We start from the raw sequence: 16,859 nt of genomic DNA, 5'->3' as shown, positions 1-16,859 counted from the left end.
AGCAAGTGTGAGTATTCAAGTAGAGCAATCAAGGTCCTGCTTTTGAAATTTCAGTGTATGAATAGTGTTTAGCGTATTAGAATAATATTTTAAATGTCAAATAAGTGTGTTTAATCTTGTATTTGTGTCCACTTTACTCTCCTGGCACCCCACCCACTCATTCCCATGCGCACACACACACACACACACACACACACACAGAGTTTTTCACTCTCTCACACACACAGACACACACATACCACCACCACCACCATACAATACTAATATACAGACTCTCAAGTAAACACACCGACTCCCAGTCAGTAACAATGCCTTGCCGACTTTTGCCTCACATATTAAGACTTTAGTGCGGTGTGTGCAGGGGGCGGCTTGTTTTAGGCAGGCAGCTTTTGAACAAAGATGAGAGGGAAGAGAAAAAAAAAAAAAGACAGAGGAAGAGGGAGGAGGGACAATCTAAAAAGCCACCCATCCCCCCCCCCTCCTGGTAAAAAAACACACACACACACAAAGTGTAGCTTGCCATGATTTCCTCCCTCACCTTGCTATTAAGGCCTGTGTGTTTTTCAACTTTAACTTTCCATATTTGAGTCATCAAGATGTTATAAATCGCTCACATGTATCCAGTTCTGTGTGCTTTCATCGCCTGTTGTATTGACAGGAGAAAGATTTTGACAACTTTGCTGCTTAAGGCAACAGGTTTCTGTGTGTAGAAGCATCTTTTGATACACTAGCTGGCCTTTGTAAGTGTTGTTTCAGTGTGATCCCATCCAAAACACACGTTCGATATGTCCTCAGTTCTTTGGGAACGAGGTCATAAACGAACGCATTTCAGCATCAGCTGTTCTGAACGTGGCTTCTGTGCCGGAGCTATTGTTACCGACTGGAGCTGTGTGTGTCTGTGTGTATTGGTGATTCAGGCTCCACTTTGCAGAAGAGATTGGGGGTGGGTAGGTAGGGTGTCGTGAACTGGGATGGTGCTGGTGGTTTTTGGGGCGGTGAGGGGAATGGTGGGGCTTTTTTTTTTCCCCACACACACACACACACACTCATCAGTTCAGTAAAGTAAAATGTAGATCAAGCTAATTACTAAGTCGGTTTGAGCACTCAGGGCAATGCAAACAACAGCTGTCTGTGGCATAAGCAGGAAAGTCAAACACACATTGCGTACACACACACACACCTTGGATATACTGTAATTAGCAAGATCAAGATAAGTGGAGGGCAACAGGACACGTGTGTGTGTGTTTGTGTGTGTATGTGTGTGTGTGTGTGTGTCTGCAGAACAACTATTTGCAAAGCTTCCCAACTGAGACTGTGCAGTAAATCTGTAGAGATCGTATGTGTTGATGTTCATGTCAGTGGTGGAGAAAGTAATCAGATCCTTTATAAGTATAGTTACCAATACGACACTGTAAAAATACTCAATTACAAGTATATGTTTGCCACAATCCTACAAATAAAAACACATGAGCAATATGAGTTAGGTGTATGTATGGAGCTGCTGTGTGAGAGACTGTAGCATATTGCTGTTTATCTGCTGTTTATATTCTTTGCTTAGTTTTTGTGACATATTTAAAACTTCCATTTTGGGGCATCATTAAAATAAAACAATGTTAGAGGGGAAGTAACTCTGAGGTGACAAAAATGAGCCATTGCTGTTTTTTTTGTCACTAGTTCTTCTAAGTACTTCACTTTAGTAAATGCACTTATACTACATTACATATCTACTATATATACATATATATTTTCTATTTATTACGAGTCTGTATTCTTATCAAAAAATGAAACTAAGAAAAGTCCATTTTTGAGTTTGATTTACTTACTTGCTTAATTTCACTTCGCTTCCATTTAAAATGTACCACTCCATAGCAAGAACAAATGTCTTTACCAGTGGTTAATAAGAGTATAAATAATAATAATCTTAATATATAACTATTATAAAAAATCCATTATAAGATATGTAGAGACTATTAAGACCAAACTATTTAACCCTTCACAAATGGCACCTCTATTAAAATGATGTGGTAATAATGAATATATGTAAATCACTAATCAGTAACTATCAGTTGAAGTTTCTTTTGTGCTGTAACTATGACTAAATTGTAAAACACTGTAGATAGAAACAGATGTCAGGATTACATTTTAATACATATTTTACGTGTTGACTTTACTTTAACTACCGCTGCTGATTGTCTCGGCAGTGGTGATATCAGTAGCAGCAATACTAATTTCAGCTGTTCTGTACTGACAGGGGACAGAGTGTGTGGGAGTGGGTATGACGATGAGTGAGAGAGATGTTTTTGCAGGGAGGCTCAGGTGAGTGGGTGTGTAAGCAGGTTTTAGATATAGTGTCATTTCAGTTTTTGTAAGTGTCGGCAATGCTGGTAATATGGAGCCTGAACTCTACTGTCTACATCATCTCCAGAGCTGGGTGAGAACTAGTAAGACCAGGGGAATCACCTGGATTTATCAATGCCTTTGATTTATTAATTCTTTTAGGTGCTAAAATGAATCATGGCAGATTGTGGGATATGCTCATCTTCATTATTCTACGTGTCTTTACAGTGTTTAAAGCACAATGTGATTAGACTGCAGCAAGACATTATGATACATTAGCACCAACTTTATTGAAGTTTAATGAAGACAGCAAATACCAATCAATAATAAAATACATTTCAGTACATTGTTAGATTTAGATATGATCCTCATTAGCATTTTATGGAAATCAGCAATCATTGTTTGTTTGTTTTGTTTTTTACGTGACTGTGTCTCAACAGTGAGTCACACTTATGGAGTATTTCTGAAGTATTTTTAAGACAATATAAATAATACACCAAAATCCTTATTAGGGAAACTTTTCATGTTGTTTCAAACTTTTCATGTTGTTTCAATTACACAGTGTGATAATATCTGTAAATTCGCCTTCACTGCTGCAGAAAAGTTCTAAAAAAATCACTTAAGTGTATTTCATAGAAAATAGGTCGCTTGAAAGAAATAAAAAAACACTGGTCTAAGTAATGCTTCCACCCCACTCTCACCTCCTCATCTCCTTGAACTCACGCAATAACACACATTCACACATGCACTATGAATACAGTAAAAATGTCACTCATTTATGGAGTGTAAAAAAATTTGTGTATGAGCCGAGGTGAACTTTTGCACAACATGGAGCTGCTGAAGAATTAAGAATTGAATAGAGTATTAATTGAAGTTGAGTAGAGGAGCAAAGGCCAAGAAAAGACGTTTTCTAATGCTTTCGAACGCAGCCAACTGTTTATCTTACATTATAAATGTAAGGTCATATTTCCTAGATAAAATGTATTCTTTTATTATTAATCCAAGAGCTAAAACCCTTTTATTCATTCATTTAACTCAACTAATCAAGATTGTTTCTCCTGAAAAAGTTTGTGTAAGTATGATCTGTGAGTGAATGGGCCGTAATGTTTAGCTACATCGCTCCAGGATCTCACAGACACATTTCAACAGCAGCGCATTCAGCGCCGGTTGGAGAGCTCGCTAAATTGGAGTAATAGAGCCTCATGCCAGCCAATAATGTGAGTTAAGTCCTTCAGGGCAAGGAGCTGCAGAGATAGCCAAACAAAAGATAATCAATATCATATGGTGTGTCGCCTGGAGTCTAGACCAGCCTCTCGCCGGCATACTCATCACATGCCTCTGAGCGGTTGTCTACCGCCAGATTCAATGTCAGACACAATGTCAAACAGGCAACACGTCTAGGGCGACGTGTTAATTACAGCATCATCACAGCAATAAACGTGGTGGTTAATATGACAGCTTTCAACACACAAGATCATTCAGATGCAAAGTGACTCTAATGACGTTAAAACAGCAAATTATCAAGGTTGTTGTTATTCAGATCTCTGATCGCAATTTTACTCAAATAAACATTAGCAACTTAAAGGACCATGATTAAGCTCATATATGTTTTATGATGTGGGAAAGTACAAGTCTGTGAAAATAGTTTTCACAAATAGGATATCATGGCTTGTTATGGCTGATGAGACAATAGGAAGCAATATGAGAAGCCAGAAAAAGGATGTTAGACTTTTTTTTTTTTTAATAGTTCCACGGGAGACAATATACGTGGGTTCAAACAGCACCTTGTACAGCACCATTGTTGCAACTCTAAATGCGAGCCATTGTATAACACACTTGCACATGTGCAACATACACAAGCTTTATGTACCTTTTCCTGCCCCTCTACCACACACACACACACACACACACTCTACCTCACACCCTCTCCCTCCTCTCGACGTCTTTTGAACCTGAGCACACACAGAGCCACCTCTGTGTTTGAATTAAAGGCCTACGACAGGAGCGGACACACGGGTGTCTGTCACAGGGAAAATAAGCCGTGCATGCACATGTGTGGCAAGGTGTAACAGCAGCTCCCTGCCTGACTTCCTGTTTGCCTTGTGTAAGTCAGACATTGGATCTTTATGCGAGCTCTGCAACACACTCACAGGATGGCATAAGATTTGATGATGAAATCCTATGCTGTGATAATATTAGCGTATCCCTCATGGCTGTTTTTGTCTTATTGTTTTCTCTTGTTGCACCTTGTCTCTGAACATGCCTGGCTGCCGTTGAATGGGCATGTGTGTTGTGAACAAGGGAGGGGGCAGGCAGGGACAGTAGTTTTGCTGTAGGGAATATGTAACTACCTTTTGAGAGTGTTATTTGCATGTGTGCATTTTTACAGTGTGTGTCATGTTTTTCATATGTTTTTCATGCAGTGTGTGTCTGCACTTGCTCCTGCATCTGTATGTGTTCAGAGCTAGCGTGTGTGTGTGTGTGTGTGTGTGTGTGTGTGTGTGTGTGTGTGTGTGTGTGTGTGTGTGTGTTTTTGGAGTGATAATTCTGCTGAGAGGCAAGCAGACAGTAAGGGAGGGTGAAGAAGGGGGGTGGAGGAGGAGGAGGAGGAGGAGGAGGAAGAGGACTGAAGACAATGTCAGCGCTGCAGTATGATCCTGTATCCATCAGACTGCCTCCTGCAGTCACCGCTGCTTATAAAGCACTGCCACAGAACACACACACACACACACACACACAGGAAATGGCCTCAGTCACTGTAGCAAACAGTCCACAGTTTCTCATTCCAGATGGGATTATGATGTTATTATTGCACGATTACAGCACATAACTATATTAGCAACAGAACACAACCTGGGACTTCTCAATCACTCACCTTCCCTTCATACTGAGAGGGGTTTTCAACACACACTGCACACACCCTCAACTAACAACAGCAGGAGTCAGCCATTTACCTTTATCTTTATCCTCCCTGCTGCTGCTGCTGCTGCTGCTACTGGGGAATTAGCCATTATAAAATGATTTAACGATGTTTGCACTGTTATGTATTGCCGCTTTTCTCTACTTCTGACGTTATGTTGATCTGGTGACGCAACAAGATTTGTGTTACACTCGTAGCTCCTTTTTTTTTTTCTTTTTTTTTTTTATGCAGGTGGATGTTGTGGCCCAGCTGAGAGCAATGCTGCTAAAATAGCAATGAGTGATCACTCATGTGGGTGGATACACCCTCACTTCCCCCACCCCACCCTATGGAATTTGGTAAGATGGAAGGTGGTCAGAAAAGAAGAGGAGATGAGATGAGATGGTGGTGTGTGTGTGTTGGGGGGGGGGGGGGGGGGGGGGGGGGTTAAATGAGAGAGATGAACATTTTTAAAAAAAGGAGAAGAGGGGAGGAGTGTGTAACCAGGAAATAGAAGAGATCCAAAAGCAGTTTCAGATCGAGTCAACAAGATAAACAGCGCGAGAGAGTGAGAGTGGAAGGAGCAGCAGCACTTCCTCCTGTAACGATGAAGAATATATATAGATATACTTTTTTTTTTTTTTTTTTTTTTAAATCCCGGTCAATCTGAAACAACAACAACAAAAATGCAGTCATTCTGGAAACATTTGTCACTGCTGAATCATCCGTTTCGATCAAACGAGTAACGAGAAATGTGGCATAACACGTGCAACTATTGTTTCACACACTTTAAAGTGGCTAAGAAAAAAAATAGGATGCATTCTAGACATAGGATTTATTTTTCTATCTACAAAGTACATTTGACTTAAGCTTAATTCTCTGGAGTTGTATTGAACAGAGTGAGGCGTGGCTTTACAGTCTCAAAAGGAGGTTATTTGCCTTATTCAAAAGAGGTAATATGATATCCCATTAATATTTCAAGTTGTATGGCAAGATGTGGGCTTCCTCCTGCTGCTCTGAGATACTGTACAGTATGTGCTCACGGGCTGATTAGGCAACAAAGCGCACTCCCCACCACCAGCACCATTCTCCCTCCCTGCCCCCAAACACTCCCTGAGGTATCTCCTTGAGGGTTTTCCTTGCGCTCCTTTGCCAGCTGACAATTAGCATGCGATCTCTAATGCACTACAAGCTAATTGAGCACAAGGGGGCCGAAGGTGTCAGTCACTGGAGAAAGCCTGTGATAGCGGCGTATCCTATGACTGAGCACTGCGGTTAAGAGCAGAGGCGATAAACTTTTAGTGAACCATTTGAATAAAGTGGGTCACAACATGAGCAAAAGAAAGAACTCTACCACCACTACATGAACAATATTTCCATAGGACTTGTATTTTATTATTTCTTAGTGCAAGCCATCCTATATTCAGATAACATATGCACATACAGTAATGTAAAGCAGTGCTGCCTACAACAGTGCACATTACTGTGTTGGATACTATGGGTTGCTATTATAAGAGCTGCCCTGAGGTGTGCGTTTGTGTCTGCCACGCATGCACAAGCAGCTGTGCATGCAGTGGTGTGCTAACGCTCGCCTGCATTGTTTTCTGCATGCAGCAATCACACAGTAGCTTGCACAAGATTTCCCAAGCCCCCATTTTTAAAAGGTGAAGGTTCACTGTTGTAAAATGCAGAGCGGGTGACCTGCAGACTGAAGGGCGTTCGACAAACAGACAAGCCTCCTCTGCCAACTGTTTGGGGGAGAAAGAAAGATAGAGAGACAGAGGATAGAGTGAGAGAGAGGACACCTTGGTGTGTGTTTGGCCTGACATTCCCTTTGACTTGGAAAGCAGGAGGGAGAGAGGGAGTCTGTTTTAAAGACAGCTCTCTTATAACAGGAAGTATCTGAACAGTGACTCACACACACAGGGAGAGACAGAGTAGGGAGGCTCTGTTCATTGTGTTGTAACTATGTATTACACATGTGTGTGCGTGTGCATGTGGTATTATACACATGGGTGGGAGTAGGTATTTGTTTCCCCCACATATAGTAATGAATGTCAGTATTGACACTGTATACGGGGGAGTAGATGGCATTTTTTGAAGCATGAAATAATGTATTACAATATTACAGTAGTTGTGTTATGTTGTGTGTTTAACATGTACGCGTATCTGTAAGGAAGTGCACATGCATGCATTTATGTGGGTGTGTATTATGCATGCAAGTAGATCACATTTCAAGAATGCGGCACTGCGTTATAGTAGATTTGTGTTTGTGTGCTGGATGGTGTGTTTTCATTTGTGTGTTTCTATCTATGTCTACAGCTGAGTTGGTCATATGTAATCAAGGAAATAATGACTTGCACATGGGTGTTTTTGGACATGAGTTCATCTTATATTTAAGGAGGCAGTGATGCGTATTAGTGTTTAGTGATACACATCAGTTAGTGTGTATTTCAGTGTATGTGTGTAACTGCTAAGGGAGCTCCTGTAGAGCATATACAAGCACTGTGCCTGCCATTACAATTCAAGGGCTCACCACTGATAAGACGTCTCTCTGTCTTAAGTCACTGGTACATCAGCAGTCAGCAACATGGCTCCCTCTCACTGCTCACATGCTGAGCAAACAAGCCTGACCTCTGCACAACACCCACAACAACACCATGAAGTGACAGTTATTACACATGACTTCATTTTACCAACATGATCTGTGCAGCGTCATAGGCTCTGCACAGGAAAATGTATATACATCTGTGACGATATGCGTTGATATCAGCAAAATCACAAAGTGCACTGATTCACCCTTAGAACCAGCGAGTAAGAACTAAGTATAACTACTGTAAATTATACACACCTTTGGTTTATCACTTTAATTTGTCATGCTTTTCTAGACTTTCCAGTTCTACGAGGGAGCCATTGTTAACCCTGTTTTGTCAGACATATTGTTTGCTGTGAAAAAAAAAAAATTAATCAACTGAATTCAACGTCATTAAGCCTATTTTTCAAAAGTGGAGCGCGCATGAAGTAATATAAGGCTTTATAACTTCGTAGTTCTAGCACAGGGCGCACAGATTGACCTAAGATTGTTGCTGCATAGCTTTATGCAGTATGAAAGTTGATCAGGATTGAGCCTGCTCCACTGAAAATAAAGCAGCTACACAAAACAGTGAGAAAACATTTGATTTATCCAGAGAAGATCTGTTTTGATGTCATTTGTGACTGTTTAAAATCTTTTCTTTCTATTCTAAAGGGGAAAATTCTGCATTTAAAGGAAAACTAATGAGCAACTTGTGAATGCAGTTTCATTTATTTCCCCCCTTAGAAATAAAAGTACATAGTTTTCTATGTATAATGTAACAATGGGTCAATGTATGTAACATCTTTGTGTGAAAAAGAGGAAGTGGGGTTTCCCTGCCTTAGCCAGTGAATCGACTTATTTCGACTTTAGTTCAGTCGTAATTTAATGGAATAGGCGTAAAAGTGAGCTGTACTTCGACAGCATTTCCCATAAGTTTCCCAAACAGCTGTTATTGCAACAGGGTGGATCAACTATCAGCTATCAATACAATCAGTCGAGCGCCAAAGAGTGAAAGACACCACACTGATTCCCCTGTAGCATCATTTCACATCTCAACATAAGGGTGAAGAAGTCGCTAAGATGGTCACTGCCCGTGTCTTTGTGCACTTTTTTTTTTTTTTAGTCCTTAGCAGTATCAACAACTTTTCGCTGATGAGATAATAGCAGATAGTTCCATTTAATGCGGGAGAAACCACTCGGCTGCGGAAAAGGGGTGCCAGGAAATTATCAAAACTCGGGCGGAGGCACCGAAATGAAAACATTTCGTATCCCTTACAGATGTCCTCAAATCCTCATATTTACACGGACGCATTTAATTTTAAAAAAACGAAACATGTAAACCCTACGGAAATAATCGCAGAGAGGACTCCCCGTCGTCCCCCGCGGGACGGAATGGAGCTGACCTACTCAATCATGCACTTCAGCATACACTGCAAAGAGCATGCTTTCACCTTTAGGATTGTCTGTGCTTCTTGAAATCACACTGGCCTATTCTTGTGGATGAAACAGGTACGCAGATTTCTGATTTCCTTCTTTGATACACATACACACCGTACCGGACCACTCCGTGTCTTTTCAATTTGGGGCAGAAGGGTGAAAAACGATTGTTTGATCATGATGTAGAAATAGGTTACATGCAGGCAAGAGAGTGGATGTAGAAAAAAAAAAAAAAAAAAGTATGACCTACTGTCGGTGATCATCTCGTGGTAACAGAACCAGAAGTGCGTAAAAATAGATAAATAAATAATTCATTTGACTTTTCATAGACGGTGTCTAACTTGTGCCAGCTTGATGATACTTGTGATCTACTACGTGAGTCATCATACTTAATGTCAAGCTCCGAGAAGCAGCCTGAAGTGAGCTATTCAAATCACACAGTGCAGGAATAATGTCAGCACGACCAGCCTCACAGCCTCCACCGACATCCTCGAGATTCAGCAAACTTTCCGCCGGCTCCCCGAACACGCTCATCTCTCCCTGAGTACATTTTTAGGACAACATACTCTATCACAGCAGCATCAAACACACACACACACACACACACACACACACACACACACACACACACACACACACACACACACACACACACACACAGATTCATGGCGTTTACGGAGCTGGAGGTAGAGTGGAAAAAGAAATCATAGCGCGCAGAACATCCAAGAGGAGGATGGAGGATTTATCTTATTTAAAAACAGAAAAAAAAAAAGAGTTAAATTCACTGATGCGGACACACAGAGGGTGGAAGTGGACGTTAGGGAGGGGTAGGAGGTGGGTGGCTGGTGTTGGTGGTGGAGGGGGGGTATATCCATATTAGGAAGTGGTGTCCTACATAATAGGCATGGCACAACTGCCTCTGAGCAAGGCACAGGTGCCTGCAGCCGGAACGGTGGCTCTTTCTTGTCATTAATATGAGGATGTGAAACCGCTGGAAGCTCTCTGGTGTGTCGCATTTCTTCTTCTTCTTCTTCTTCTTCTTTTTTTTTTTTTTTTTTTCAATCTCTGCGCCAGCTCTAGCGCTCTGAGCTTATCTGCATACGGTGTGCGAGTGTGTGTGTGTATGTGTGTGTGTGTGTGTGTGTGTGTAGGTGCGTGTGTTTTGAGGAAGGGTGGTGAAGTGTGGCGAAGGAGGAGTCGATCGGGTGTTGTGTGTGTGTGTGTGTGTGTGTGTGGGAGGTGGAGGGTCCGCATGCATCTAACTTTTTTTTGTCCCCTAATAATGATGCACCTACAAGATGTGAGCCTGCTGTTACGGCAGACGGACACAATGGGACTAAGCTGCGGGCTGCACGAGGGGTGGGTGTGGGGTGGACAGCGGACAGCGGACAAGTCCGAGTAAATGACGTTTTCTGGTTTCACTCCGTCGTGTGACGTGTGCATACAGGTGACTGCACCGACACGAGTGTGTGTCTCTGTGTGTGTGTGTGTGTGTGTGTGTTTACAAAAGTAAGTATGCAACCCCATCGCAGATAATGCTATCTGCCACCTGGCACCGACGTGCCCTTTTACGCACGAAACCGAGTGCGCATGTATGCTGCTGGGACTGCTGATTGAGCTGGGGACAAATGTTTAGTGTCGCCCCTTGTCTCTTCTCTTCTCTTCTCTGGACAGTTTAGACTAAACAAACACACATAAACAGAACAGCTGATCGGTAGGAGGCGATGGAGACGTAAATGAAGCAAAGATCCGGTGACATGTGCGACCTGGAATGATGGGGTTTAGTGACAAGGACTACACCGCAGGGACAAACTTTTTCTGCTTCTCCTTTTTTCGCCCTCGATCTTGTCCTCCGTGTTTCACACACACCCTCCCTCCCTCCCTCTCTCTCTCTCTCTCTCTCTCACTCACACACACACACACCAGAGCTTCATCCCAACGATGGTGCGTTCAGCGGCCCACGTAAGCACCGACATTTGCGTGTTAGAATTTTTTGATCAGAAACCCATAGGATAATAATTTTAAAATTGGAAGGACAGGTCTTTAGTGTGGCAGAGGGCGGGGGAGGGGAGAGGAGAGGGTGAAGACTGATTAGCAGGGCAAAACAAATAATAATATTATATTTATAATATAAAACAAAATAATATTGCTCAAATGACAAATACAAAACTTCAGATCTATTTGAAACATAATTAAAAAGTCAGCCAAGTACAGCTGATTACTTTTCTATCGACGGACTCCTTGTTAACAGTGCTTGAAACACGTTTCTAGCCAAATGTTAACGCTCTCTCCTACACTATTCCCACAATGCATTGCCCCGTCCTGGACACATATTGACTATGTGGATGGGCTAAGTATTAATCACCTGATAGTATAAAAGTCCAGCTTTCGTATGGAAAGTGTGCCAACGAACCACAAGCAGCACCTTTTTGTTTAAATTCGCCACGGAATTTCTGGCTTTGCCAGCCTTCGGTAGAAAACAACAATATGTCCGACACCACCTGAAGGCAGCACTAGTGAAACGACAAGAGACGAGAAATAGAGAGAGAGAGAGAGAGAGAGGAACCTGTACTACTCGGCAACACAAGGAGACAGGAATTCGCCTGAGATAATAATACAAATAATAATAATAATAATAATAATTCTCCACGGTTTTCAGCAAAGTTGAGCCGCGGGTCGCTGCCGTCAGCCGCGGCTCTGGAGGATAACAGCGGGTCTCCAGTGCGCGCTGGATCCGGACTCTTCTCATTTGTTTTTATGGAGAGCTGCACCGGTCCTGTTTTTCTGTGCGTGTGACTGTTTGAGCTCAGCGGTGTTTCAACTGGTAAGGAAGTGACTGTATATAATTATTATTGTTTGCTATTTAGAGGGTGTGTTCGTCGGGGCTGCTGCTCCTGCTGCTCCTGCTGCTGCTGCTTCACTGTGTGGCTATTAGAGACTGTTTGGCTTGGACCTAGTCATTCCCTTTAATAGTGAAGCGACAGGGCTGATAAAGAAAAGGGCAGCAAAAGTACATGTGCTACATTGGAGATAAGGGTCATTTTGAGGAATGCTGTGCTGATAAGAGACTGAGACCATGCCAAAAAAAAAAAAAAAAAAAAAAAGAGCCCCAACAATGTTAGGACACATTTAAGATGTCAGTTAGTTAGTTCATCAAGGAAGTGTGTACTTCTATTACAGGTGATATGATGAAGCTGTAAACTCAAGTTAAGAATAAAGCTTCTTCAGGCTCCAGATCTGCCACAGGTATGTTATAGAAATATCCCGGGACTGTCGTAGTCACCATCAGCTAAAGAGCAGGCTGGAGTAGTTATCACAAGAGATAGTTATGTAAAGGGATAGTTTGCAGCGGAGAGAGGAGAAAAAAAAAAAAAAAAAAAAGAGGCAGCGTGTGCGCACGCACTCACGTGCACGTGTGTCAAAACATGGTATCAGCCTTGTGTGTGTAGTTTGAGGAATACAACATGTAAAACAAAAAGAAAATATGTAAAAGGAGAGCTGCTGTCTTATCTGGTGCAGCTGGAATTCAGACACACGCACAAGGATTCATGGTGAGTGATGGTGGGTTTCAGCCTACATGTATGTTTCTAGCATGTGGTGCATCATCCTATGAACACTCACACTTATTACCTTATTCCAGTAATAATCTCTTCAACTTTCTATTCTGTACTTCTCTACTTTGATATTGACTTTGTGCGGTGTACTGTTTTCCTCTGTACTTGTTGAAAGATACTGCCTTTTGTTTTGTATAAGGTCACACACACACACACACACACACACACACACACAGAGAGATAAACACACACATACAGAAAGAGAAAGAAGCAGAGAGAAGCAGGGGAGGGAGGGAGGGAGGGAGGGAGGGAGGAAGAGAGACGGAGGGTTGTTTTGCAGACAGGATTACATTGTCTCCCCCATGTCAGATTTCAGACGTTATGTTAAACATTTCTTCTACAGCCTGCAGCTCTCACTCTAGGGTTGTACAAGTGAACGTAACACCCATACGACGCTGCACAGCGACAACGAACGATCTAACTTCCTAAAATTGACTGCCAGAAAATAAATAGTTCTAAAGAGCGCCACCTGTGCACCGGCCCCGTTAATGGAAGCAGGCGAGATTCAGAAGGTAAACACATTTATTTTGGTAAAGCTTTAGGGAAAGTGTAAGTAAATGATTTGGTGGCAGATTGTGGTGTAACATCATTACTGGCGAGTCGTGCTTGTTTTTGACATGTCTATTTAAGGGGAAGCCACAAACTGGCTTAACTCTACCTGAAAATGTAGAGTCGGGATTTTTCTTTTTTAGACGGTGTCTAAACCATGCTGCGTTTAAGTTCAAATCAGAAGAGGAACATGACCTACTCCATGTATATATGTGTATCTTGTGGCTGTCAGTTGACTAACACAAATGTGATTCATGCTGATTGACGCTCTTACCACAGTTCCAAAATGAGTCTGTTCAGAATTTTTATTTTTCACTAAGGGGCCTGTCGCAGATGCCTCATATTCATTAAGTGATACCTCGAGAGCTCACATGTGACTCAAGTGAAGCTTTTGTATTTGATTGCCTTCCACCATTGTGCCTCCTTTTTCCCACTGAATAAATGCTGCATACATTTGGCTTTTGTCAATAGCGCTGTTTGTCTTTTGTAAGCAGCATGTGTGCTTACTTTTCCATCACTGTGCTTATCACGATCAAACTTTCAACTCTACCGTGGCCCTTTATCTCTTCCAAAGACTTGACTTTTTTTTTTTTTTTTTTTACTGAGGTTCACCCCCACCTCCCCTCCTTGCACCCTTTCTTGTATCTGTGGGAGTAAAATTAGCAATTTAATTTTTTTTTGTCTTCTCCCTTCAGAATGTGGAAGTGTTTTATTGGTGTGGCGAGAAACAATGAGTACAAGGCAGGGCTTTGTGGTGGCAGAAATGCATTTTTAACCCATGTGAATGAATGGCGCCTCACATTCCACAGCAGCAGGGCCTTTACTGAATGGCAGCACTAACTCGGCTGTTTTCATTACTCATTACTGCCTTGTGCCTTTTCACCATGGACATAGTCATTTACCTTCACCAACTGGGGGGTGGGAGATGAGGGGGGGGGGGGGGCGTTCGACACTACAAAGACTTAGTTTTAAGGTAATATGACAGAGTTTCATGTGTGATAAAACTTTTTTTTCTTGCTTACTAATTGAGAACCTATTGACTGTAGCAGTTCAAATTCAAGCAACAGTATGTAGCTTTTATCAAATATATTTTAGTAGAATGCTCCTGTTCATATCTCAACATAGAGATGGCTGTGACACACACTTGTTGAACAGCCTGGCAGCAGTGCAGAATGAGACTCACCCTTTTAGCCACACAGAGTAGATGATTTTTAATTAATTTTTCTTTTTTTGAAGTGACTTTTAGCTTGTTGTTTTGGTTTTCTGGTCTGGTTCACTGTCATTGCTCTCATTTAGAGCTCGGCTGATGAATTGACCAGGTCTATAAATAAGGTGATATTAGAAAACAAGTTAAATAGTTAGTCCATCACAGAATACTGACTAATCGAACATCACTAGTGAACTGGAGCATTTAGTAGCCTTAAGCAAGCTAAGGTAAAAAGTTCACTGTATCAACTTAGAAGTTTATAGTACACCAGTGTTGTTTACTTATTGTTTCTTTTGGCTGTATTTGTGTCAAATTGTTAGTTAAAGCAGAATTTAGAAAAACATACTTAAAGTTAATTTTTACAACAAGCTTCAGATTTGTCTTTTCTAAAATTAGTTTTTTAAAAGTATTAGCATGGACCAGTGTGTCTGTGGGTGGTTTCCAGCACTGTCCATGTGCATAGCTACAGTATGTCATAAATTGAATCCCTTCAGTTCTTTTTAGGGTGTAATTGCTACCCTGCCTTGACTCTACTTCTTCATCTCTGTCCAGACTGTTCGTGTTAATGTTGTGTGGCTTTCATAATAATGAACTAGAATGGATGTGAAAAAAAAGTGAAGACATCAAGTCACAAGACAGATATGTTTTCCTACCGAGTCAGTTAGGCTGAAATCTTGTGTGTCATGTTTCTTTCTGTTGAATGTTGGGTGAAAAAGAAAAAAGGAAGAAGTGCGTGTTTCTTTGCTGGTGGTCCAGGGAGTAACATCATTTTAATACGGGGTCTAGTGTCTATTCTGTGGTGATGGCATTGATTCCCTGGTGCATTGTGGGGGTTTCCACCCTGAAAGGGCAATCTCTCTGTGTCAGCCTCAGAAGCACCAAGCTCCTGGATTAAATTATAAATGAGTCTTCTATGAGAAATATATTGTTTAGCACCTGGGATAATCACAAGGAATTTTGATTTCCTGCAACTATACACACAGTCAGTATTTTCGTATGCCATTTTTATTAGGAAAAACATGATAAGATAGTAGTTTTCTTATATTTTTATTTGGGTCACACCTCTGTGGATCAGTGTCTGTGCTGAGCTAACCAGCACTGTCCAGGAAGCAAACCGACGCCCGATAACTGGTCAAATTAGACCCAAAGAAAATGATCTAGTAATCAGAGGATTAGGATAGGAGAGGGGTTAGAGTTGTTGAGGGGTAGGGGAGGTGCTGGCAGGGGGGATTTAGGCACAGGCCCATTTTACTTCACACATGGTAGTGGGGAGGGGAGAGAGGAATGTGGTAGTAGTGCAGGGTAAGGTGCAACTGTTGCATATACAATTTTGTTTTCTTTAAATCTGGACAGTTGAATTCATATTCAACTATCCAGACCTTAAGGTCATCAAACCTTAACATTGTGACAGAAATGCTATTCCTCAGAAATAGTTGCGGGTGTGGAAAACCCCTGTGAATGCCACCTGGGAACTCACAAAGTGCAAGCTATACTACATATCTTCCTCCAGACAAGCTGCTCCTTAGAGTTTTATATAGACTTGCAAAAGCTAAATAAGTTGAATGGTAATGAAATATCTCACTACTGTATATGCAGATAGAGATATTAATTTACTCCATGCTAAGCATGAAATAAATATCTGTAACCAAATCTTAAAATGACATCAACTTTAATCTGGAAAATCTAATTATATACAAGGTTTGTGGGGTGTTTATTTAAGCGCACTTCCGCATTTGTATTTACAATAAGTGTTTAATATAGGCTTACACGTATGTTTTGTCACACATTGTCTTCATCAGGCCTACAAATAAAAACATGGCAGTGTTATTTCTATTGTAACAACAGCTCAGTGTGGGTGCAGAACCAACCCACAATAATTAGTTGCAGCAATATACCATGTTTTTCAATAAATTATAAAAGGCTACATTATTAATATTGTCCAGTAAATCCCCAGTTTGCTGACACTGACAGGTTAATGCCAAACATTTAATGTGAACAATAGTTAGTGCAAGTTGTTTCCCATTATACTAATTTCTCTGATTAGATTTATTTCTGAACACCTTATTTGTAACCTGCCTGTATCCAGCTACTCTGAATCATGGGAAGCAGTGTACGTGTTCTCCCGATGAGAATACGCCAGATCAGACTAATAAATGATTATCTTAATAGCTGTGCAAAGACAAGACTCAAATCCGAAATGGACCACACTGAGAGGCTGATAATCAGGGTCGGGCATCGACA

The 16,859-nt window shown here is 41.4% G+C and overlaps 1 protein-coding gene across 5 annotated transcripts in view; it reads left to right on the top strand.

The window, feature by feature from the left end:
- The first annotated feature begins 9,225 nt into the window (after positions 1-9,225).
- Positions 9,226-16,859, top strand: part of LOC113168968 (zinc finger protein 516) — a 42,355-nt gene continuing 34,721 nt past the window's right edge. For 2 of the 5 annotated variants that reach the window (XM_026370064.1, XM_026370068.1), the window contains exons 1-2: positions 9,229-9,320; positions 11,908-12,072. The gene's annotated coding sequence lies outside the window, so the exon portion shown is untranslated. Of the gene's footprint in view, positions 9,321-11,799; positions 12,073-13,154; positions 13,375-16,859 lie in introns of those variants that run through there. The other 3 variants (XM_026370066.1, XM_026370065.1, XM_026370067.1) reach the window with 3 other exon arrangements.

The sequence above is a fragment of the Anabas testudineus genome, chromosome 16 (assembly GCF_900324465.2).
Source record: "Anabas testudineus chromosome 16, fAnaTes1.2, whole genome shotgun sequence".
NCBI classification, from domain to species: Eukaryota; Metazoa; Chordata; class Actinopteri; order Anabantiformes; family Anabantidae; genus Anabas; species Anabas testudineus.
This window is presented reverse-complemented; position numbering and strand designations above follow the sequence as displayed.